At 43.8% G+C, this 25,217-nt stretch overlaps 1 long non-coding RNA gene across 1 annotated transcript; it reads left to right on the top strand.

Annotated features, from left to right (window-relative positions):
- Positions 1-5,276: 5,276 nt before the first annotated feature.
- On the top strand, positions 5,277-24,977 carry LOC117505687. The gene is made up of 3 exons (XR_004559227.1): positions 5,277-5,288; positions 15,926-15,932; positions 24,794-24,977. It is a non-coding gene; the product is annotated as an uncharacterized LOC117505687 (long non-coding RNA).
- Positions 24,978-25,217: the final 240 nt, after the last annotated feature.

The following is a 25,217-nucleotide window of genomic DNA, read 5'->3' as shown; positions in this document are numbered from 1 at the left end:
TGCTCTAAACATGCAAAAGCATCTGGTCACATAACCAACTCAGAGCAACACAAGGGGAGGCAAGCAAGCAGAAAACCATTTAGCTGTTCTGATGGCAGTAAAAAACAGGAACAAAGGGGCATTTTGAACAAACATGAGAATTCATACAGGACAAAAACCATTTGGGTGTTCTGAATATGGTAAAAGATTTGGAGAAAAGAGCACTCTGAACAGACACGTCATAATTCATACAGGGCAAAGCCGCTCAAATTAGAAACAAAGATAAGAAAATAAAGGCCAAACAGATAAACAAGCAGTTTGCAAACAACCCTAGACTAGTCTATAGAAATATGGTAAATGATACAGTAGAAGTACAACAGCCACCTGAGAGAGAAGAAGTTGAGAGGTTCTGGAGACCACTGTTTGAAGACTCTAAACAGCACCAAGAGGCTGAGTGGATTGAAATAATAAAACGGAAAAACAAAGATAAACAGCAAATGCCAGCAATGATCATAACTGAAGAATTGATAAGAAATAAAATTCATGAATATAGTAACTTTAAGGCACCTGGCATTGATAAAGTTCCAAATTTTTGGTTAAAAAGGCTGACAGCACTGCACCACCATTATGCCGTGGCTTTCACAAAAATATTGAACGGAAAAGAGGACACACCAGACTGGCTATCGACTGGGAACACAACCCTACTCCCAAAGACCAAGGAAACGCAGCTCCCCAACAAGTATAGACCCATCTGTTGCTTAACAACAACGTATAAATGGCTGACAGGAATTATAGCCGATGCCGTTTATGAACATTTGGATACTGGTGGCTACCTGGAGAATGAGCAGAAAGGTTGTCTCAGAAAAAGATTAGGCGCTAAAGACCAGTTATTGATAGACAATGCTATCCTGGAGGACTGCAAAAGAAGGAGGAGAAACCTCAGCATGGCTTGGATTGACTATAAAAAGGCATTTGATAAAATCCCACATTCATGGATTATGAGATGCCTAGAACTTTATAACATCAATAAGGAAGTAAGATCTCTCTTGAAAACACAAATGAATAAGTGGAACACCACCATCACTCTAAACCATGCAGAGGGGCAGATAATAATCCCAGACATAAAAGTGACGCGAGGGATATTCCAGGGAGATAGTCTCTCTCCACTCCTTTTTTGTCTTAGTATTGATCCATTAAGCAAGATCCTCAAGGAATTGGACATTGGGTATGACTTAGATGGAGGTAGAGGAAGAAAACATAAACAGGTGGTGAGTCACCTTCTGTTTATGGACGACTTGAAAATATTTGCAGATTCAGAGAGGGGACACAGGAGATTAGTGGAGGCAGTCCATACTTTTTCTAAGGAAATCGGTATGGAATTTGGGCTGGATAAGTGCTCTAAATGTACAATCAGAGGTGGTAAAAAGCAGGTCACAGAAAATATACAGCTGGATGAGGGGAACGTTATTGAAGATTTGGCTGAGGATTCCACGTACAAATATCTGGGAATTGAAGAAAATACTACAATAGAGCATAAAAAAATGAGAGAGAAAGTAACACAAGAATACTTAAACCGCTTAAAGAAGATCTGTAAATCAGAATTGATACCAAAGAACAAGATCACGGCCATAAACCAGTTTGCATTGCCTGTGTTGAGCTATGGCTTTGGCATAGTAGACTGGCCACAGGGTGAGCTTAACAAATTAGATACTAAAACTAGGAAGATGCTCACCCTACATAAAATTACATACAGAAATCAATGTATGGATAGAATATATCTCCCTCGTCGAGAAGGCGGCTTAGGTCTAGTGGAGATCAACCAGGCTTATAGAGCATCTATAATAAGTATTGGGCAGTACTTAAAGAGCTCTCAAGAAGAAGTTATGAAAAAGGTTATGCAACATCATATTAAGACTATGCCACAACAGACCTCTATTATAAAATTGGCAGAAAACTTTGGCGGAGATCTTTTGCGAGAGAGAGAAAGTAATGAGCTGACACCTGCAATGACACTAGCAAGACTGGCCAGGGAAAAATACAGCAAAAGAGAACAAAAACATCGAATGAATAGATGGAAACAGCACAAAAGGGCTGGCCGATTCCAAGAAGAACTTGAAAAAGAATACATAGACAAAGAAGGATCTGTGCGCTGGCTTACAAACGGAGAACTTGGTTTTGATGGGGAAAGAATTATAGTTGGAGCGCAAGACCAAGGACTATTAACAAATGGCTTCAAAAAAATGGCAGGAATATCACAGAATGATCAATGCCGTTTCTGTCATGCAGCTGTTGAGAGTGTAAACCACTTAGTATCAGCATGTCAGATCCTCATGGCAGACGGACATTACACAAGCCGGCATAACAAGATCTGTAAGTATTTACATTGGAAAGTATGCAAGGAACTGGAGGTGGAAGTAGAGGGACACGTTTGGGAGTATGAGCCAGCACCAGTCTCATCCAATGGAAAAGTGATTGTCTTAAAGAGATCCCAGCAGGAAGACATATCGAAAGAGGTGCAGTAAAACCTGATATTGTCATTTGGAACAAGCAAGAGAAGACAGCAAAAATTATTGATGTGACAGTCCCCAATGACTATGGCCTGAATAGAGCTGAAAGGGAGAAAATTACGAAATACCAAGACCTTAAAAATGATCTACGAATAACGTGGTCATTGAAAGAAATTGATATCATACCAGTCGTGGTGGGAGCAACAGGGCTTATGAAGAAGAACCTGAAGAAATATCTTGAGGCAATCCCTGGTCACCCAAGTGCCCATGAGGTGCAGATATCCGCAGTTAAAGGAACAGTTACCATCTTGAAGAGAGCCCTCGGATACAATGCCAATAATGATTAATGATTAGGATGTAACTGTAGACCCCAGGGTTGGGGCCCATTACACTCTGTAAAAAAAGAAATTGAAGAGAAATAAAAAAAAAAGGCAAAAAGCATTTGTCTGTTCTGAGTGTGGTCAAAGATTTGGACGAAAGAGCCACGTGAACAGACACATCATAATTCATACAGGGCAAAAAAGAGCTATGGCTTTGGCATAGTAGACTGGCCACAGGGTGAGCTTAACAAGTTAGATACGAAAACTAGGAAGATGCTCACATTGGAAAGTATGCAAGGAACTGGAGGTGGAAGTAGAGGGACACGTTTGGGAGTATGAGCCAGCACCAGTCTCATCCAATGGAAAAGTGACTGTCTTTTATGACAAAGAGATCCCAGCAGGAAGACATATCGAAGGAGGTGCAGTAAAACCTGATATTGTCATTTGGAACAAGCAAGAGAAGACAGCAAAAATTATTGATGTGACAGTCCCCAATGACTATGGCCTGAATAGAGCTGAAAGGGAGAAAATCACAAAATACCAAGACCTTAAAAATGATCTACGAATAACGTGGTCATTGAAAGAAATTGATATCATACCAGTTGTGGTGGGAGCAACAGGGCTTATGAAGAAGAACCTGTAGAAATATCTTGAGGCAATCCCTGGTCACCTAAGTGCCCATGAGGTGCAGATATCCGCAGTTAAAGGAACAGTTACCATCTTGAAGAGAGCCCTTGGATACAATGCCAGTAATGATTAATGATTAGGATGCAACTGTAGACCCCAGGTTTGGGGCCCATTGCACTCTGTAAAAAAGAAATTGAAGAGAAATAAAAATAAAAGGCAAAAGGCATTTGTCTGTTCTGAGTGTGGTCAAAGATTTGGGCGAAAGAGCCACGTGAACAGACACATGATAATTCATTCCTTGAGTGTCCTCAGTCCCACTGTGAAGGGGTTTGCCCGGAGAGATCTCGGTCTGAGGATGTTTCAAAGAAAACAAACTCCAGCTAAAAACTCTGAAAAGCGCTTAGGCACCAGGGCATGTGAGGAGAGCAATGGTGCAATTTAGGCTGCATGGTATATAAGGTTTATATATCACGGTATGAATTTGGCCTACAGAAGAGATTTGGACTCCACCGACTAATCGCAACAGGAAAACTCCTTTGTGAAACGTCTGTGAGCCACTGCTCCTTTGCTGCAGAGTGCAGAGGGGAGGGGGGTAAAGCCAAGACAGCAACATGCAATATTTGCAAAGCTATTGTTTATTTCAGTAAATACTCAGAGCGGAGGCAGAGGCCTCCGTCATGATCTGAATCAAACATTTGAGAAAACGCCTCCTTAAATAATGCAAGGATTTTTTTTCACCGAAGCAGAAAGGCAATATCAGCCAGTTGATGATTTACCCAGACTGACTTCTAATATGAATACATTAAAAAGGAAAGGAAAGGAATGGTCACCATCTTGAAGAAAGTCCTCTGATACAGTAACAGCAATGTTTAGGGTGCAACTATAGACCATGGGTCTGGGGCCCATTGCATTCTATTAAAAACAAATCAAAGAGAAATGAAAAAAAGAAAAAAGCATTTGGTTGTTCTGAATGTGGTCAAAGATTTAGACAAAAGAGCAACCTGAACAGATGCATGATAATTCATATAAAAACAAAAACAGTTTAGCTGTTCTGAATGTGGTAAAAGATTTGGATACAAGAGCACCTTGAACACACACTAACACCAGGCTAACACCTTGAAGCACGATATAGACCCGGACAATAATTTCTTCTCAAATATCAATGACAGTTGTTGCTATTATACAGATGAACAGTTTAATCAGATCATTAAAACGGATAACAAATTATCAATAATCCATTTCAACAGCAGAAGTCTATATGCAAACTTTAACAACATTAAAGAATATTTAAGTCAGTTTAAAAAAATATTTAACATAATTGCTATATCAGAAACATGGATCAATGAAGATAAAGGAATGGATTTTGAACTGGATGGATATGAATTTAATTGTGTAAACAGAAAAAATAAGAGTGGAGGAGGAGTGGAATTATTCATAATACTGGCTATAGAGATCATACAAATCCACTATTTTTACAATCCAAATTCTTAAAATTCACAGACTTGGTTCATTTTCAAACAGTACAAATTGTGTATAAAGCAATAAACAATTTACTTCCAGCAAATATTAAAAATATGTTTTTTAACAGATCAGGGGATTACAGTCTGAGGGGGAAATTTAATTTAAAGCATCAGTGGGCACGAACAACATTAAAAGGTTTCTGTATTTCTGTCTGTGGGGTGAGGATGTGGAACAGATTGGGAGTGGGGCTCAAGCAATGTCCAAGCATGAACCAGTTCAAACAGCGGTACAAAAATATGTTTTTTTCTGGGTATAGGGAGGAGGAAGGGTAATGAGGGTTAGGGTGTTTTTGTTTTTTGCTTTGGCTTGTAAATATATAGTATTTTGTATGTAAGTAGGTATGTGTAGGTGTATATTTATGTTTGTGTATATATGTGTGTATATATGTATATGTGTATATATGTGTATGTATATGTGTATGTATGTTGATGTGTGTATGTATATGTATGTGTATGTGTATATATATGTATATATATATATTGATATCGGTTTAGGTGTGTAGGAATCTATGTGTATATGTGGCAAAGGGTATTACTGGTTGTGGGGAAGAAGGGGTAGGGATAAATAAGATGATGCTTCACCCTACCCCTTTTCGGACATCAATCAATCAATCAATCAATTTTTTTTTTATATAGCGCCAAATCACAACAAACAGTTGCCCCAAGGCGCTTTATATTGTAAGGCAAGGCCATACAATAATGATGTAAAACCCCAACGGTCAAGACGACCCCCTGTGAGCAAGCACTTGGCTACAGTGGGAAGGAAAAACTCCCTTTTAACAGGAAGAAACCTCCAGCAGAACCAGGCTCAGGGAGGGGCAGTCTTCTGCTGGGACTGGTTGGGGCTGAGGGAGAGAACCAGGAAAAAGACATGCTGTGGAGGGGAGCAGAGATCGATCACTAATGATTAAATGCAGAGTGGTGCATACAGAGCAAAAAGAGAAAGAAACAGTGCATCATGGGAACCCCCCAGCAGTCTACGTCTATAGCAGCATAACTAAGGGATGGTTCAGGGTCACCTGATCCAGCCCTAACTATAAGCTTTAGCAAAAAGGAAAGTTTTAAGCCTAATCTTAAAAGTAGAGAGGGTGTCTGTCTCCCTGATCTGAATTGGGAGCTGGTTCCACAGGAGAGGAGCCTGAAAGCTGAAGGCTCTGCCTCCCATTCTACTCTTACAAACCCTAGGAACTACAAGTAAGCCTGCAGTCTGAGAGCGAAGCGCTCTATTGGGGTGATATGGTACTACGAGGTCCCTAAGATAAGATGGGACCTGATTATTCAAAACCTTATAAGTAAGAAGAAGAATTTTAAATTCTATTCTAGAATTAACAGGAAGCCAATGAAGAGAGGCCAATATGGGTGAGATATGCTCTCTCCTTCTAGTCCCCGTCAGCACTCTAGCTGCAGCATTTTGAATTAACTGAAGGCTTTTTAGGGAACTTTTAGGACAACCTGATAATAATGAATTACAATAGTCCAGCCTAGAGGAAATAAATGCATGAATTAGTTTTTCAGCATCACTCTGAGACAAGACCTTTCTGATTTTAGAGATATTGCGTAAATGCAAAAAAGCAGTCCTACATATTTGTTTAATATGCGCTTTGAATGACATATCCTGATCAAAAATGACTCCAAGATTTCTCACAGTATTACTAGAGGTCAGGGTAATGCCATCCACAGTAAGGATCTGGTTAGACACCATGTTTCTAAGATTTGTGGGGCCAAGTACAATAACTTCAGTTTTATCTGAGTTTAAAAGCAGGAAATTAGAGGTCATCCATGTCTTTATGTCTGTAAGACAATCCTGCAGTTTAGCTAATTGGTGTGTGTCGTCTGGCTTCATGGATAGATAAAGCTGGGTATCATCTGCGTAACAATGAAAATTTAAGCAATACCGTCTAATAATACTGCCTAAGGGAAGCATATATAAAGTGAATAAAATTGGTCCTAGCACAGAACCTTGTGGAACTCCATAATTAACTTTAGTCTGTGAAGAAGATTCCCCATTTACATGAACAAATTGTAATCTATTAGACAAATATGATTCAAACCACCGCAGCGCAGTGCCTTTAATACCTATGGTATGCTCTAATCTCTGTAATAAAATTTTATGGTCAACAGTATCAAAAGCAGCACTGAGGTCTAACAGAACAAGCACAGAGATGAGTCCACTGTCCGAGGCCATAAGAAGATCATTTGTAACCTTCACTAATGCTGTTTCTGTACTATGATGAATTCTAAAACCTGACTGAAACTCTTCAAATAGACCATTCCTCTGCAGATGATCAGTTAGCTGTTTTACAACTACCCTTTCAAGAATTTTTGAGAGAAAAGGAAGGTTGGAGATTGGCCTATAATTAGCTAAGATAGCTGGGTCATGTGATGGCTTTTTAAGTAATGGTGTAATTACTGCCACCTTAAAAGCCTGTGGTACATAGCCAACTAACAAAGATAGATTGATCATATTTAAGATCGAAGCATTAAATAATGGTAGGGCTTCCTTGAGCAGCCTGGTAGGAATGGGGTCTAATAAACATGTTGATGGTTTGGATGAAGTAACTAATGAAAATAACTCAGACAGAACAATCGGAGAGAAAGAGTCTAACCAAATACCGGCATCACTGAAAGCAGCCAAAGATAACGATACGTCTTTGGGATGGTTATGAGTAATTTTTTCTCTAATAGTTAAAATTTTGTTAGCAAAGAAAGTCATGAACTCATTACTAGTTAAAGTTAATGGAATACTCAGCTCAATAGAGCTCTGACTCTTTGTCAGCCTGGCTACAGTGCTGAAAAGAAACCTGGGGTTGTTCTTATTTTCTTCAATTAGTGATGAGTAGAAAGATGTCCTAGCTTTACGGAGGGCTTTTTATAGAGCAACAGACTCTTTTTCCAGGCTAAGTGAAGATCTTCTAAATTAGTGAGACGCCATTTCCTCTCCAACTTACGGGTTATCTGCTTTAAGCTACGAGTTTGAGAGTTATACCATGGAGTCAGACACTTCTGATTTAAAGCTCTCTTTTTCAGAGGAGCTACAGCATCCAAAGCTGTCTTCAATGAGGATGTAAAACTATTGACGAGATACTCTATCTCCCTTACAGAGTTTAGGTAGCTACTCTGCACTGTGTTGTTATATGGCATTAGAGAACATAAAGAAGGAATCATATCCTTAAACCTAGTTACAGCGCTTTCTGAAAGACTTCTAGTGTAATGAAACTTATTCCCTACTGCTGGGTAGTCCATCAGAGTAAATGTAAATGTTATTAAAAAATGATCAGACAGAAGGGAGTTTTCAGGGAATACTGTTAAGTCTTCTATTTCCATACCATAAGTCAGAACAAGATCTAAGATATGATTAAAGTGGTGGGTGGACTCATTTACTTTTTGAGCAAAGCCAATAGAGTCTAATAATAGATTAAATGCAGTGTTGAGGCTGTCATTCTCAGCATCTGTGTGGATGTTAAAATCGCCCACTATAATTATCTTATCTGAGCTAAGCACTAAGTCAGACAAAAGGTCTGAAAATTCACAGAGAAACTCACAGTAACGACCAGGTGGACGATAGATAATAACAAATAAAACTGGTTTTTGGGACTTCCAATTTGGATAGACAAGACTAAGAGACAAGCTTTCAAATGAATTAAAGCTCTGTCTGGGTTTTTGATTAATTAATAAGCTGGAATGGAAGATTGCTGCTAATCCACCGCCCCGGCCCGTGCTACGAGCATTCTGACAGTTAGTGTGACTCGGGGGTGTTGACTCATTTAAACTAACATATTCATCCTGCTGTAACCAGGTTTCTGTTAGGCAGAATAAATCAATATGTTGATCAATTATTATATCATTTACCAACAGGGACTTAGAAGAGAGAGACCTAATGTTTAATAGACCACATTTAACTGTTTTAGTCTGTGGTGCAGTTGAAGGTGCTATATTATTTTTTCTTTTTGAATTTTTATGCTTAAATAGACTTTTGCTGGTTATTGGTAGTCTGGGAGCAGGCACCGTCTCTACGGGGATGGGGTAATGAGGGGATGGCAGGGGGAGAGAAGCTGCAGAGAGGTGTGTAAGACTACAACTCTGCTTCCTGGTCCCAACCCTGGATAGTCACGGTTTGGAGGATTTAAGAAAATTAGCCAGATTTCTAGAAATGAGAGCTGCTCCATCCAAAGTGGGATGGATGCCGTCTCTCCTAACAAGACCAGGGACATGTTGGGTACACAGTAGGAACTTTTTTGTTGTTGTCTTTACTGATCTATCTTGTAATTGTTGCTGTATCAAATGTTCGAAATAAACAGTTTTCATTCATTCATTCATTCAATGTTTTCATCCCCACTGTCAGGGGATTTGCCAGGAGGAACAGCTAGATTTTGAAAGGAGTCTGTGGAAGAGGGAGATGGAGTGGGTACTGCTGTGGGCAATGGAATACACAAACGTGAAGTGCACCAACTCCAGAGAAAGCTGTACAAAATGGCAGAAGATAGTCCCCCACCAATGCCCAAGTAATAAAGACATACCAAGAGGGTTATATGTGGTGCTGTAACACTTCTTCAAAAATGGAGGAGACATAGGGCTAACAACAAAAGCTAAAACTTTAGAAGTTGGCTCACAGATTAAATAAAGCCTTTTAATCTGACCTGTTGCAAGGATTCTTCATCACAGATGAAAACTGTTCTCCACATGACACCCTTGTTTTGGAAGATGACATCTGGAAATGTGTTAATTCGTCATGATGAAAGTTACTTGTTAAGGTTTTTGTTGTGTGGGCCGCTGAAGAGGAGGTACTGCTGGCCCACCACCACTAGAGGGCGCCCTGCCTGGAGTGCGGGCTCCAGGCACCGGAGGGCGCTGCCGCCTTACGGGAGCAGCCAGGATGACAGCTGTCATCCATCACTGGAGACAGCTGATCCCAATCAATAAGGAGGTATATCAGCAGGACGGCATCTCCACCTCATTTGCCGAGATATCGCCTTACCAAAGAGATAACCATCTCAGCCTGCACACACGTGTGACTTTAATTGTATTCTCGTTTGATTATCTGTAGGACAGCTGACTACTAGACAACGTTCGGATAAGTACTCACCTTCCTACATTGTTGTTGACGAGAGGTGGAGGTGGACTCTCCACCCTCCGTGTTGCTGGGTGCAGCCGCATCCACACCTGACTGTTTCTGTTTCTTGCCAGCAGTACCGGATCCGACGAGCGGAGGCAGTGGCCACCTGGGAATTCGGGACTTGGCGGCTCCAGTATTCCCGGGGTTCGGTGGCAGAGGAAATCGGGTTGGTTCCGGTTCGACTTGGACAGACGTCTCCTATCGTCGAGCCTGCCCACACGACACCATTGTAATTGGACTCCATTTCAATATTGTAATCGGTTGTATTTGTTGTGCCTGTTTCACAACAGTAAAAGCAGTGTTATTCGACTCCTCCATTGTCCGTTCATTTGCGCCCCCTGTTGTGGGTCCGTGTTCCTACACTTTCACAACAGTTTTTTGTTTTTTTTTGAAGAGTTTTCAGAGAAGTCCCTCAGTGTCTGTCTGCTCTGAGTGAGTTTCTCAGCTGGAGGATGCCAGCACTTTGTCCCACCAACAAGAAGAAAAATTATAATAATATGCTAAATTAGGCTGTTAAATTACACTGTGAACAACAAGTTACAGAGGCAGGGTGATGACATCATCCTTTCAGTTTTCCACAGTAAGACACTTCTGGCATTTTCAGATATATGTGATTAGATAAATATTCCACTCATAAAAGAAAATAGATTCATCAATAGAACTGATTGTTTTACTCAAGATGAGTGTAATGTGACGTTCAATGACATCACGTTCAAATCAAAAATCAAATCAATTTTATTTATATAGTGCCAAATCACAACAAAAAGTTGCCCCAAGGCACTTTATATTGTAAGGCAAGGCCATACAATAATTACGGAAAAACCCCAATGGTCAAAACGACCCCCTGTGAGCAAGCACTTGGCAACAGTGGGAAGGATGTTTTTATTCAATGTCATGATAATAATAAATTTAAATTATAATGCACCTTTCAAAGTGCTACAGGAAAAAAAATAAAACCAAGGATAGATAAGAGAATATAAAAAAATAAAATCTTAAGATAAAAACAGTCACCAGAATATAATAAATCCAAAATAAAATAATAAAATAGAATAAAAAGACTAAGATGCAACAGATTCAAATTATTGAGACCTGTGACAGTCCTGTCTAAACAGGTACGTCTTGAGGCTTTTTAAAAGCTTCCACAGTTTATGGAGCCCTCTGGTGGTCAGGGAGGGAGTTCCAGTGTGGGTGTTGGGTGATGAGAGCAATCTTAAAATGGATTCTGTAGGTGATGAGGAGCCAGTGAAGTTTATGGAGTATAGGTGTGATGTGCTCCTCTTTACGTACTCTCATCAGAATGCTCCCACTGAATTTTGTATACAGTAGCATTAACGGACTGTAAAAGTTAAGGCTTTACATGGATTGTTTCAAAGGCTTCAAGCCTTAAGTGACACATACAATAATGACAGGGGCGCATTGTGCTGTTTTCAAATGCTCGAACGGAATTTATCGGCTTGAAAGTTGGCTGAAAACACACAATTGCAAAGCTCCGCCGAGTCCACACAAAGATGGAAAGAAGAAATGTGGTCGTAAACCTCCGTTCATTCTACACAATTTCGCCACAGAAAAGAAAGATCCAGATGGATGTAAAAGACGGACTAAAATTGTAAGTTTCTTGCACACATTTATTTTGTCAATATCCTGAAACTGTGCCGGCGTTTTCGTGCATCGGCTTATGACTGTAATGTCACGCCATGAATGATGTGACGCGTAATATTGTAAAATTGACATGTTCTATAAACAAACTGCATGCATGCACATATCATTGTATGTCTGTCAACTTATCAAAACAAACATGACACCTAAGAGGTTATATGTGAGACACACCGTCATTGTCATCATTATGAAGCCGGCGGAGTAGCGATTTCTCATCCCTGCTTAGCAAATATTCTGCAATATCCACAGTTTCAGTCTCTGGACGTCGTCTAACCATCCGTCAGTTGCCTTCAAGGGGTCAGAAATTTGTTTGTCTCTAGTTATCAACAAGGACCGGCCATTTTCGACAGCGGCTCTCTCTTTCTCCTTTGTTGGCACTTCTGTAACAATGCAGCACACACAAGCGCAGCCAGCTCTTCTTTCTGCTTCTGTCCACTGCCGTACGTAGTCCTGGTTGTAACAGGCAATCCGCAGAGCTTACAAAAATGCTTTAAATCGTCAACTTTCCAGCGGTTGAAATGATCCAAATCACAGCACTCCTTCCTGTTTTCCGCCGCCATAGCTTGTGGGTTGGTAGCCGAATAATTTATCCTACCCATAATGCATCGCGCGGCCTGAGATGCGCACTTTGCTTATTGGAACTAAGTGAACTCTGTGTCACCTAAAGAACTACCTGAGGAACAGTAGAAGGCACAGACAAACTAGTGACCCGGTGTCACTCCTGGCAATTACCCCTCAGAGGACACAGCCTCTGGACAGCAACAAAACCATTGATGCTTTTGCTCTTAACCACAACAACAGGCGTACTGTGCAGTTATGAAGACATCAATGGTAGGTGAAAGATTTTCTCTCTGCCTGCCTTGAGCATTCTTCTCCTGAGGCTATAGGTTACATGTGTAGGTCTGTGAATATTTGTACTAAACAGCGGCCTATGTTTGTGTGTGTGATTTTGGTCATTCTGTATGTCATTAGTGACTTGCAGATCAGAATGTGGCTACGTGTACTCACGCCCGTGAATGTGACAGACGTGTAGTAGAGAGCCGTCGTGACACACAAGCCCATAGCACCCTCATAAAAATACCAAGTTCCCCCATAGCACCTGCAGAAAAAATCTCTGCAGCCGCCACTGGGGGTGTGTTAGTGCCCATGTCATGGGCAACTTATACATCTGTGATGGCACCATCAATGCTGAAAGGTACATCCAGGTTTTGGAGCAACACATGCTGCCATCCAAGCAATGTCTTTTTCAGGGACGTCCCTGCTTATTTCATCAAGACAATGCCAAGCCACATTCTGCACGTGTTACAACAGCGTGGCTTCGTAGTAGAAGAGTGCAGGTACTAGACTGGCCTGCCTGCAGTCCAGTCCTGTCACCCATGAAAATGTGTGGTGCGTTATGAAGCACAAAAGACGACAACAGAGTCGTACATCAAGCAAGAATGGGAAAGAAAGAATGGGACTCTTGTCTTGTTGCAGGTAAGAAATGAGAATCGTACTCCGTTCCATTTGCACAGCACCAAACGCTGTTCCGCCTGCCGAGTCAGGTTAGAGTCCAGTTGGAATCAATAACTTCAAAGCGAATCACTGTTTAAAATAAAATGACACCTCTTTTCAAATTTTGCAATACAGACAACAAACTACAACTGAACAAAACCGTTTCAACCAGAACCTCAACCTGCCGTCAGGTGCACGTCCACTGTGAGATTCATAATCTAAAAAAATTCCGGAAATCACAATGTATGATTTTTTAAATAATTTATTTGTATGTTACTGCTGCAAATAAGTATTTGAACACCTGTGAAAATCAATGTTAATATTTTGTACAGTAGCCTTTGTTTGCAGTAACAGAGGTCAAACATTTCCTGTAGTTTTTCACCTGGTGAAAAACTACAACACACACTGCAGCAGGGATTTTGGTCCACTCATCCATACAGATCTTCTCCAAAGAGCTTCTTTCAGGTTTGAAGTTTCAGCTCCCTCCAAAGATTTTCTATTGAGTTCAGGTCTGGAGACTGGCCAGGCCACTCCAGGACCTTGAAATGCTTCTTACGGAGCCCCTCCTTAGTTGCCCTGGCTGTGTGTTTTGGGGTCACTGTCATGCTGGAAGACCCAGCCATGACCCATCTTCAGTGCTCTTACTGAGGGAAGGAGGTTGTTTGCCAAAATCTCGAAATACATGACCCCATCCATCCTCCCTTCAATACGGTGCAGTCATCCTGTCCCCTTTGCTGAAGAGCGCCCCCAGAGTATGATGCTTCCACCCCCCATGCTTCACAGTTGAGATGGTTTTCTTGGGGTTGTTCTCATCCTCTAAACATGGTAAGTGGAGTTGATTCCAAAAAGCTCTATTCTGGTCTCATCTGACCACATGACCTTCCCCCGTGCCTCCTCTGGATCATCCAGATGGTCACTGGTGAACTTCAAACAGGCCTGGACATGTGCTGGCTTGAGCAGGAGGACCTTGCTGCCCTGCAGGATTTTAAACCATGACAGCATCATGTGTTACTAATGTAATCTTTGTGACTGTGGTCCCAGCTCTCTTCAGGACCTCAGGACCAGGGCCTCCTGTGTAGTTCTGAGCTTTCTCTGAATCATCCTTACCCCACAAAGTGAGATCTTGCATGGAATCCCAGACCGAGGGAGATTGACAGTCATCTTGTGTTTCTTCCACTTACTAATAAATAATCATAACAGTTGTTGTCTTCTACCAAGCTGCTTGCCTGTTGTCCTGTAGTCCATCCCAGCCTTGTGCAGATCTACAGTTTTGTCCCTGGTGTCCTTAGACAGCTCTTTGGTCTTGGCTATGGTGGACAGTGTTGTGTGTTGGGGGGTTTGGCTGGACATTTTGGTGTTGTTTTCTTTTCTTTGCTCTCCAGGTGGTATGCAAACTGGTTTTTTGTCTGTGGAGAAGGTGCTGGCAGAAGAGTCCTTCACCCTCATCAGCATTATTAGCTGCACCTGTGGATGATGCTCACATGTAAACTTAAAGACTTTCAGCTGAAGCAGATAATGAGATGGCGTTCTGCATTTAAGCCATGAGTGGTTCAAGCAGAATTGCCGGGAACTCGACCTTGTGACGTTCGGTTGTGAGACGCTGAGGACCGCGCCTGGGTTTGACACATCGTACCTGTGAAGGAGGACAGGTGAGGGACACATGCTGTCAGCACACATCAGAGGTGATTGATTGTCTGAATAAGCGTTAACAGTAATTTGGTATTTTGTTACGCAGTATATTTGAACATTGATGAGAATTGTGCAGCTCGCTTCTCACTGCCGTGGCCTACGGACTGATGATCCTCCACCTGTTGTGAGAAGCTGCTCATTTACATAAAGCTTAAATTCAGACCTGAATGTGTTGCTGATAGTGCGTGCCTTTGAAGGATATTTGTTGTAGCTGTTGACTTACCTCACCTTTTCCATCCTTCACAGAGTCAGTTTGTTGTATCCACCTGGGGGGTGTTCGGCGGTGAGTCTGGGTCCAGAAGCGCCGAGCTTTGATCCATTTTGGCACTGGAGAGCGCGCCGTCCTTCACCTCGCCAGACAAATGCACATTTATGTTGTACACCAATTATTGCACGGGAGAAAAATAAAATTGTTTTGTTTTTGGAACCGCTTTCTGGTTATTTAGCGCTGGGTTCAGTCAGACGCTGGTCGCGCTCCTCAACTCGCGTCTGCACATAACAGTAGTTCCCGGCCATTCCAAAATGGACCCAGCGGCAGAAGCGGTTCCTCTTGCTGAAAAAGTTCAAGAATACTTGGAGAAGATATGGGAGCAATTACAGCCTCTCGTAAATCAAATTAAACAAACAGATGCTCGCATTACGGAGCTTGCAGCGCAAGCCGTTCTGCTTCCTGCTGCTCCAGCTGCGGCACCATCAATACCGGTGCAGATAATTCCGTCACCCAGAGAGTCGGCTTCCGAACCAATTATTGGTCATTCGGAGCCTTACGCGGGAAACATCGAAGCCTGTGCTCCGTTTTTGATGCAATGTTCTCTGGTTTTTGCTCAGCGATCGGCTTCCTTCTCTTTTGATGGTAGCCGTGTATCATATGTGACAAATCTGCTCCGAGGTGACGTTTTAGCTTGGGTCACTGCGTGGTGGAGTAATAACTCTCCATTGTTAGGATCCTTTAAGGATATCTCCAGGTGTTCTTTGACAGACATAATAATGGACACAAAAAAAAAAAAAAAAAAGGGGCAGATCTTTGGTTGTTTAGTTATTTGGGCTGTTTTTTGTTTTCATGTAAGGGGTTATAAATTGTTTTGGGGATTTAGAGGCGGTTCTGGTGGAGTGAACGACTGGCGGTTCGGAGCTCGGCTGGACTCAGGTAATCATTATCTGAAGTTAGGTAATTTTTGTTTGAGGATTGGGTTATTTTGTTTTAGTTTCCCTAACCCCAACCTCACATGCTCTAAGACCGTTTGTCTTTTGGGTTGTGGGGTGGTGCAGGTTGGTTACGCTGAGCATTTCTCAGAAAACCTCTGCACCTGGGGGGGGGGTTGTCAGAGGCGTTTTTTTGGGTTTGGTTAGGGCCCGGTTCCTCTCCAGCCCCGGTGGGCCTTTGACCGTTCGTCATTGGTGTTACCGGGGTGTGGTGCAGCGGGAACATACCTCAGTCGGAGTGGTGGGCCGATCTGTTGCCGTTCGTCATTTCGGTAGTTCCACCCCTCCCGATAGGCTGGTGGTATGGTCGGGTTGGGGCACCGGACGTCTTTCCGGTTTTCCGCTGCGCTTCGGGGATGGGACTGGGTTAGTTTTTCCTGTTTCCTTCCCCAGTTTAGTAGTTTTGTGCCGTTTGCCAAAATAGGGCTAACGATAGGCTCTGGCAGTGATCTGGGGTCTTTCGGGGTGCTGGGGGGGGTAACAGGGTTTGCCAGTTGTTTTATTTTGCCCCCGGGGTGTTTTCATGAAGTCCGCCAGGGGTTGGATTTTTGTGTTATGTTTCCTTCCAGGTTCCACCTCCAGGGTTGATGGGACGGTCCTCTGGGGGGGAATTGGCTTGTGGGGCCAACTAGCCAAGTGTGGCCGGGTCTGGGGTTCCTGGGTTGTGGGGAGGGTGCCTCCTGGGGTTGATGGTACGGTCCTCTGGGGGGCGCTGTTGCTCCACGAATACCTGGGGACCTCTGTGGGATTCCGGCTTTGGCTGTTACTCCTGGAACTGGCGGTAAAGGTCTTCTGGGGGGTGTTGGGCTCTGCAAGTCATTCTGGGGGGGTTGTTTGTTATTTTCCTTTGTGAATTTGTGTTGGTATTGTGTTGTTGGGGCTATGTTGGGTTTTTGGATTTGGGTGTTTTTCTTTTCTTCCCCGGTTGGATGGGACGGTCCCCTGGGGAGGGTTTGGGTGGGTTTTGTGTTTTTTCTTGTATGTTGGGTTGTATATGGGACTTTTTGATTTTTTTTGTTGATGCCAGCCGGCCTTTCAGCCGCGGTGCCCTGTCCTGCTGTCTGCGGTGGACCTTGGGAGCGTTACGCCGTCTGCTTCCTGACGAGGACCCCGGAGGGAGGTGCTGTTCTCGGGCCTGGACTGTTCGGTCGCCGGGAGGCTTCCCGTTGATGGGGGGGTACTGTTGTGTGTTGGGGGGTTTGGCTGGACATTTTGGTGTTTTCTTTTCTTTGCTCTCCAGGTGGTATGCAAACTGTTTTTTTGTCTGTGGAGAAGGTGCTGGCAGAAGAGTCCTTCACCCTCATCAGCATTATTAGCTGCACCTGTGGATGATGCTCACGTGTAAACTTAAAGACTTTCAGCTGAAGCAGATAATGAGATGGCGTTCTGCATTTAAGCCATGAGTGGTTCAAGCAGAATTGCCGGGAACTCGACCTTGTGACGTTCGTTTGTGAGACGCTGAGGACTGCGCCTGGGTTTGACACATCGTGCCTGTGAAGGAGGACGGGTGAGGGACACATGCTGTCAGCACACATCAGAGGTGATGATTGTCTGAATAAGTGTTAACAGTAATTTGGTATTTTGTTACGTAGTATATTTGAACATTGATGAGAATTGTGCAGCTCGCTTCTCACTGCCGTCGCGTACGGACTGATGATCCTCCACCTGTTGTGAGAAGCTGCTCATTTACATAAAGCTTAAATTCAGACCTGAATGTGTTGCTGATAGTGCGTGCCTTTGAAGGATATTTGTTGTAGCTGTTGACTTACCTCACCTTTTCCATCCTTCACAGAGTCAGTTTGTTGTATCCACCTGGGGGGTGTTCGGCGGTGAGTCTGGGTCCAGAAGCGCCGAGCTTTGATCCATTTCGCCGCTGGAGAGCGCGCTGTCCTTCACCTCGCCAGACAAATGCACATTTATGTTGTACACCAATTATTGCACGGGAGAAAAATAAAATTGTTTTGTTTTTGGAACTGCTTTCTGGTTATTTAGCGCTGGGTTCAGTCAGACGCTGGTCGCGCTCCTCAACTCGCGTCTGCACATAACAGACAGGTTGGAGTGTGATTGATTGTGTGTGTGAACAGGTGTCTTTTATACAGGTAACAAGTTCAAACAGGTGCAATTAATACAGGTAAAGAGTGCAGCATAAGAGGGCTTCTTAAAGAAAAATTAACAGGTCTGTAAGAGCCAGAATTCTTGCTGGTTGGTAGGTGTTCAAATGCTTATTTGCAGCAGTAACATACAAATAAATTATTTAAAAAAATCATACATTGTGATTTCTGGATTTTTTTTTTTTTTTTTTAGATTATGTCTCTCACAGTGGACATGCAAATTTCAGACCCCTCCATGATTTCTCAGTGGGAGAACTTGCAAAATTGCAGGGTGTTCAGTATATATATATATATATATAGTTGATGGGTTGTTTATTTTGTTGTTTGTTTTCGTTTCATGACCCTGGAGCTGTACGTGTGAATGTCTTTGATTAATGAATGGAACGTTGCATTTTTATAATGCTCTCCAATCTGCCTGAGAGCATTCTGTGATGCTGCCGTGTCTCCGGCTTGCCCCCAAACACAGCTCTCATTTGTTTGAAGCATGTTTCAATCAAGACATTAAATATAGTTTCACACAAGCTACTTTTATTATTGTACAACTCCAATTCCAATGAAGTTGGGGCATTGTGTGAAATGTAAATAAAAACAGAATACAATAATTTGCAAATCCTCTTCAACCTGTATTCAATTTACTACACCACAAAGACAAGATATTTAATGTTCAAACTGATAAACTTTATTGTTTTTGTGCAAATATTTGCTCATTTTGAAATGGATGCCTGCAACACATTTCAAAAAAGCTGGGACAGCTGGGGCAACAAAAGACTGGGAAAGTTGATGAATGCTCAAAGAACACCTATTTGGAACATTCCACAGGTGAACAGGTTAATTGGAAACAGGTGAGTGTCATGATTGAGTATAAAAGGAGAATCCCCAAAAGGCTCAGCTGTTTACAAGCAAAGATGGGGCGAGGATCACCACTTTGTGAACAACTGCATGAAAAAAATAGTCCAAGAGTTTAAGAATAATATTTCTCAATGTTCAATTGCAAGGAACTTAGGGATTCCATCATCTACAGTCCATAATATAATCAGAAGATTCAGAGAATCTGGAGAACTTTCTACACGTAAGCGGTAAGGCCAAAAACCAACATTGAATGCCCGTGACCTTCGATCCCTCAGGCGGCACTGCTTTAAAAACCGACATCATTGTGTAAAGGATCTTACCGTGTGAGCTCAGAAACACTTCAGAAATCCATTGTCAGTTAACGCAGTTCGTTGCTACATCTCCAAGTGCAAGTTAAAACTCTACCATGCAAAGTGAAAGCCATACATCAACAACATCCAGAAACACTGCCGCCTTCTCTGGGCCCGAGCTCATTTGAAATGGACAGACGCAAAGTGGAAAAGTGTGCTGTGGTCTGATGAGTCCACATTTCAAATTGTTTTTGGAAATCATGGATGTTGTGTCCTCCAGACAAAAGAGGAAAAAAACCATCCAGATTGTTACCAGGGCAAAGTTCAAAAGCATCTGTGATGGTATGGGGGTGTGTTAGTGCCCATGGCATGGGCAATTTACACATCTGTGATGGCACCATCAATGCTGAAAGGTACATCCAGGTTTTAGAGCAACACATGCTGCCACCAAAGGAACGTCTTTTTCAGGGACGTCCCTGCTTATTTCAGCAAGACAATGCCAAGCCACATTCTGCACGTGTTACAACAGCGTGGTTTCGTAGTAAAAGAGTGTGGGTACTAGACTTGCCTGCCTGCAGTCCAGACCTGTCACCCATTGAAAATGTGTGGCGCATTATGAAGCGCAAAATACGACAACGGAGACCCCGGACTGTTGAACAACTGAAGTCGTACATGAATCAAGAATGGGAAAGAACTCCACCTACAAAGCTTTGACAATTACTGTCCTCAATTCCCAAATGCTTGTTGAGTGCTGTTAGAAGGAAAGGTGATGTTAAAAATAAATTGCTGCCACATGCCCAGGATATATTTAAATTGAGGCACTCCAGTTATAACGTCAGAGGAATTTTGTTTTTTGAGAAAATGAAGGTCTGAACTACTGCAAACGGTCACTTGGTCTCTGGTAAAGGGGTTAACACCTGAAACAACTGTTCTGACAACATTAAAGTATGTGGTACTTGGTGGGCTTTTGGAGGCATTACAAGAATGATAAAATTTCTTATTATAGTTGAAGGTTTGGGTTTATTGTTTTTGTTATTGCTTCTGGGATTGTGTGTTGTGTGACAGTGTTTGTCTGGTAGTATTCTGAAAATTGTGTTTATGGTTGCATGTGTTGTGTGGGCCGCCCAAAGAGGAGGTACTGCTGGCCCAACACCAGAGGGCGCCCTGCCTGAAGGCGGGCTTCAGGCACCAGAGGGCACAGTCGCCACCAGGAGCACCAGGAGCCCGGACCTGACAGCTGTCATCAATCACCTCATCACTCATCACACCATAAAAGCCTGGAGGAGACACCACATCTCTGCCGAGAAATCGTCTTACCCGACAGGTAAACTCTCAACCGTTCAGTGCCGTATGCGCACCTTTGTACAGCTAAACTTGCCAGTTGTAACATCTTTACATCTGAGCCGTAGTTGTATGTTCTTTGCATCTGAGTCTTTGCAGCTGAGACCTTTTTGTAAATACATAGCTGGTTGCTGAGTTTGTGGACGTTTGGAGGAGTCGGCGTTCCCGCTCCTCAATCCAAAACTTGAGTGTTTCAGAAGGATCTGCACGTACTCTGAATATCTGTGTTCAGGAGGTGGAGGTTTTCCACCAGAAGGAACTTTGACTGTCTGTGCCGAACTGTTTGCTGGGTGTGCACACACCCACTTGATCTATTTGTGCTAAGTGCCAGCAGTAACCGGTCCAACAGCTGGAGGCGGTGGCCACCTGGTGACTCAGGACTTGGCGGCTCCGGTGTCTCTCGGGTCTCCACTGGCAGTGGAAATCGTGTGGGGCCCGGCTCTTCTCTGGACAGGCGTCTCCTATCCTCGAGCCTACCCACACGTCACCGACTGTTTAATTGACTGTTATCTAAGATCGCATCTGTATACCGTTGTGCACATTTCACAACATTAAATTGTTATCTTTTTGTATCTCCATTGTCTGTTCATTTACGCCCCCTGTTGTGGGTCCGTGTCACTACACTTTCCCAACAGGATTTCTCGGCCTTTGTCATGGATCCCGAGGGGCGTCAACCATCGAGTAAACCACCAGTGGAAACGCAGGGTGCACAGGCGCCAGCAGGAGGCGTGTTAGGTCAGCTGCAGCAAATCTTAACCGCCTTCACTGCTCGGTTGGACTTGGTAACCGAGCAGAACGTTATACTCAATCGGAGGATGGAGGCTCTCACTGCTCAGGTGGAAGCGCACGCGCAGGGCGCTGCTGCAGCACCTCCTCCTGCTGACCGAGTGCCACATACAGATATTCCAGTGGTCGTTCAACGAACCCTCCCCCCCGTCCCCTGAAGCATACATAAGCCCTCCGGAGCCGTACAGAGGTTGCGTCGAGACGTGCACAGACTTCCTGATGCAGTGTTCACTCGTCTTTGCACAGCGTCCCATCATGTACGCGTCTGATGCCAGCCGGGTGGCTTATGTAATAAACCTGCTTCGAGGAGAGGAACGCGCCTGGGCAGAATTCATGGCTCCTAACAACATATACTGGGTTTGTGCGGGAGTTCAAACAAGTGTTTGATCACCCCAATAGAGGCGAGACCGCTTTGAACGTGCTGCTGTCAATGAGACAGGGGCGTCGGAGTGCAGTCGAGTATGCAGTCGACTTCCGCATCGCGACAGCGAGGTCCGGCTGGAATACTGTTGCACTCCGCGCCGCCTTCGTAAACGGACTGTCTCCGGTCCTGAAGGAGCATCTGCTGGCTAAGGACGAGCCGCGGGATTTTGACGGGCTTATCGACCTGGTTATACGGTTAGACAACCGACTAGAAGAACATCGTTGAGAGCGGGGCGAAGGGCGTGGCCGGGCACGAGCCGTCCCTCTTCCTTCTGGGTCCGAAAGGGTGCCGCCATCCCCACGCTCCACTGCCAGAGAGCTCCGTCGGCAACAGCTCCCCCTGCTGACGAAGCTATGGACACGAGCAGGGCCAAAGTGAAATCAAATAACAGACAACGGAGGCTGGCCCGCGGGAATGTTTTTTTTTTGTGACTCGAGTGAGCACATACAGAAGAACTGCCCCAAGCGGTTAAACTACAACGCCCGCCCTTAGAGACTGGGCTGAGGGTGGGCCATAATACTCACGCAGGGAAACCCCGTAAATCCGCACGCATCCCAGTTACGATCCTGAGTGGGGATCTAACCCTTCACGCCCCAGCTGAGTACCATGACTTTGCTGACGTCTTCAGCAATGATCTGGCACTCACGCTGCCCCCGTACCGTCCGTACGATTGTGCCATTGATTTGATACCGGGCGCTGAGTACCCGTCCAGCAGGCTGTACAATCTCTCACGTCCGGAACGCGAATCAATGGAGACCTACATCTGGGACTCTTTAGCTGCCGGGTTGATCCGGAACTCCACCTCCCCGATGGGTGCTGGTTTCTTTTTTGTGGGCAAGAAAGACGGCGGACTTCATCCGTGCATTGATTACAGAGGGCTGAACGAGATCACGGTTCGCAACCGAAACCCATTACCTCTGTTAGATTCAGTGTTTACGCCCTTGCTGTTGTGTGGGCCGCTGAAGAGGAGGTACTGCTGGCCCACCACCACCAGAGGGCGCCCTGCCTGGAGTGCGGGCTCCAGGCACCAGAGGGCGCTGCCACCTTATGGGAGCAGCCTGGGTGACAGCTGTCACCCATCACTGGACACAGCTGTTCCACTCAGCACGGAGGTATATCAGTAGGACGGCGTCTCCACCTCAGTGCCGAGATATCGCCTTGAGTTTAAGGTAATCCTTCTCTGCAAACATATATTAAAGATTCTGATAAACCTTGCTAAACCTTTTCAGGACAGCTGATTACAGAAAGCAACTTGCTCGGATAAGTACTCACCTTTCCTGCTTCATTGTAACAAGAGGTGGAGGCGGCTTTGCCCCTCTCCCTCTACTGGGTGCTGTCGCATTCCTACCTGTGTGTTTGTGCTCTTTCCCGCCAGCAGTACCGGATCCGACGAGCGAAGGCAGTGGCCACCTGGGAATTCGGGACTTGGCGGTTCCAGTACTTCTGGGTTTCGGTGGCAGAGGAGATCTGGGTGGTTCCGGTTCGACTAGGACGGACGTCTCCTACCTTCGAGCCTGCCCACACGACACCAGCAGATTTCGGCTTACACCTCCAAATTATTAATTGTTGTATTGGTTGTGCTTTTTCACAACAGTAAAACTTGTTCTTTACTTTTCTCCATTGTCCGTTCATTGCACCCCCTGTTGTGGGTCCGTGTACCTACACTTTCACAACACTTGCATGGAGCCCAAATTTTCACGAAACTAGATCTTAGGAATGCGTATCACCTGGTTCGGATCCGGAAGGGAGACGAGTGGAAGACGGCATTTAACACCCCGTTAGGTCACTTTGAGTACCTGGTCATGCCGTTCAGCCTCACCAATGCGCCCGTGACGTTCCAAGCTTTGGTTAATGACGTCTTGCGGGACTTCCTGCATCGGTTCATCTTCGTATACTTTGACGATATTCTCATCTTCTCCCCAGATCCTGAGACTCATGTCAAGCATGTATGTCAGGTCCTGCAGCAGTTGTTGGAGAACCGGCTGTTTGTGAAGGGCGAGAAGTGCGAGTTTCACTGCACTTCTTTGTCCTTCTTGGGGTTCATTATCTCCTCCAACTCTGTCGCCCCTGATCCGGCCAAGGTTGCGGCGGTGAGAGATTGGCCCCAACCAACAAGCCGTAGGAAACTGCAGCAGTTCCTCGGCTTTGCAAATTTCTACCGGAGGTTCATAAAGGGCTACAGTCAGGTAGTTAGCCCCCTGACGGCCCTAACCTCCACTAAAGTCCCCTTCACCTGGTCGGATCGGTGCGAAGCCGCGTTTAGGGAGTTGAAACGCCGGTTCTTGACTTGGCGGCTCCGGTATCTCTCGGGTCTCCGCTGGCAGTGGAAATCATGTGGGGCCCGGCTCTTCTCTGGACAGGCATCTCCTATCCTCAAGCCTACCCACACGTCACCGACTGTTTAATTGACTGTTGTCTAAGATCGTATCTGTATACCGTTGTGCACATTTCACAACATTAAATTGTTATCTTTTTGTATCTCCATTGTCCGTATGTATATATTTCTTATTTTTAGTGTAAGGGGTGGGCATTTATAAGCTTTGCTTCTGCCCTCACCCTTTCGGCCACACTGGATCTTTGTAAAGTTGTTTTGTTATGAGTTTTTTTGTGGTCAAACTGTGTGCCGAATAAATTCATTCATTCATTCAACACAGTGGTAAACATACCACTGTCCCAGCTTTTTTGAAATGTGTTGCAGGCATCCATTTGAAAATGAGCAAATATTTGCACAAAAACAAAAAAGTTTATCAGTTTGAACATTAAATGTCTTGTCTTTGTGGTGTATTCAATTGAATATCGGTTGAAGAGGATTTGCAAATCATTGTATTCTGTTTTTATTTACATTTCACACAACGTCCCAACTTCATTGGAACTGGGGTTGTAGCATTTTAGCTCAATAGCTTCCAAGTCATGTAATTAATTGGCTCAAAATCAGTGTGGGATCATAGTACTCCACTGGCTGCATGAGATACGCCTCTTGTTTTTACATTTTAAAACCGTTCATATTTTTAATTAATTTTAAATTTAAATATTAACATTTTAGCTCAGTAGCTTCCAGGTCATGGGATCAATTGACTTTGTATTCTGTTTTTAATTTACATTTTACACAACGTCCCAAGTTCATTTGAATTGGGGTTGTAATATTGAATAAATTTTAATGAACAAAATCATTAAAAAATGTATGCACAGTAGGGTGGCCCAAAAAATAGGAAAAGAATGAAAGTGAAGATAAATTCCTTGATTTGAACCTTGCAAACATTCACCATAAAAACAAAAGGAACAGGGTTAAAATTTCAGGTAAATTACAA

This window comes from Thalassophryne amazonica, unplaced genomic scaffold, assembly GCF_902500255.1.
Source record: "Thalassophryne amazonica unplaced genomic scaffold, fThaAma1.1, whole genome shotgun sequence".
In the NCBI taxonomy this organism is placed as follows: domain Eukaryota; kingdom Metazoa; phylum Chordata; class Actinopteri; order Batrachoidiformes; family Batrachoididae; genus Thalassophryne; species Thalassophryne amazonica.
This window is presented reverse-complemented; position numbering and strand designations above follow the sequence as displayed.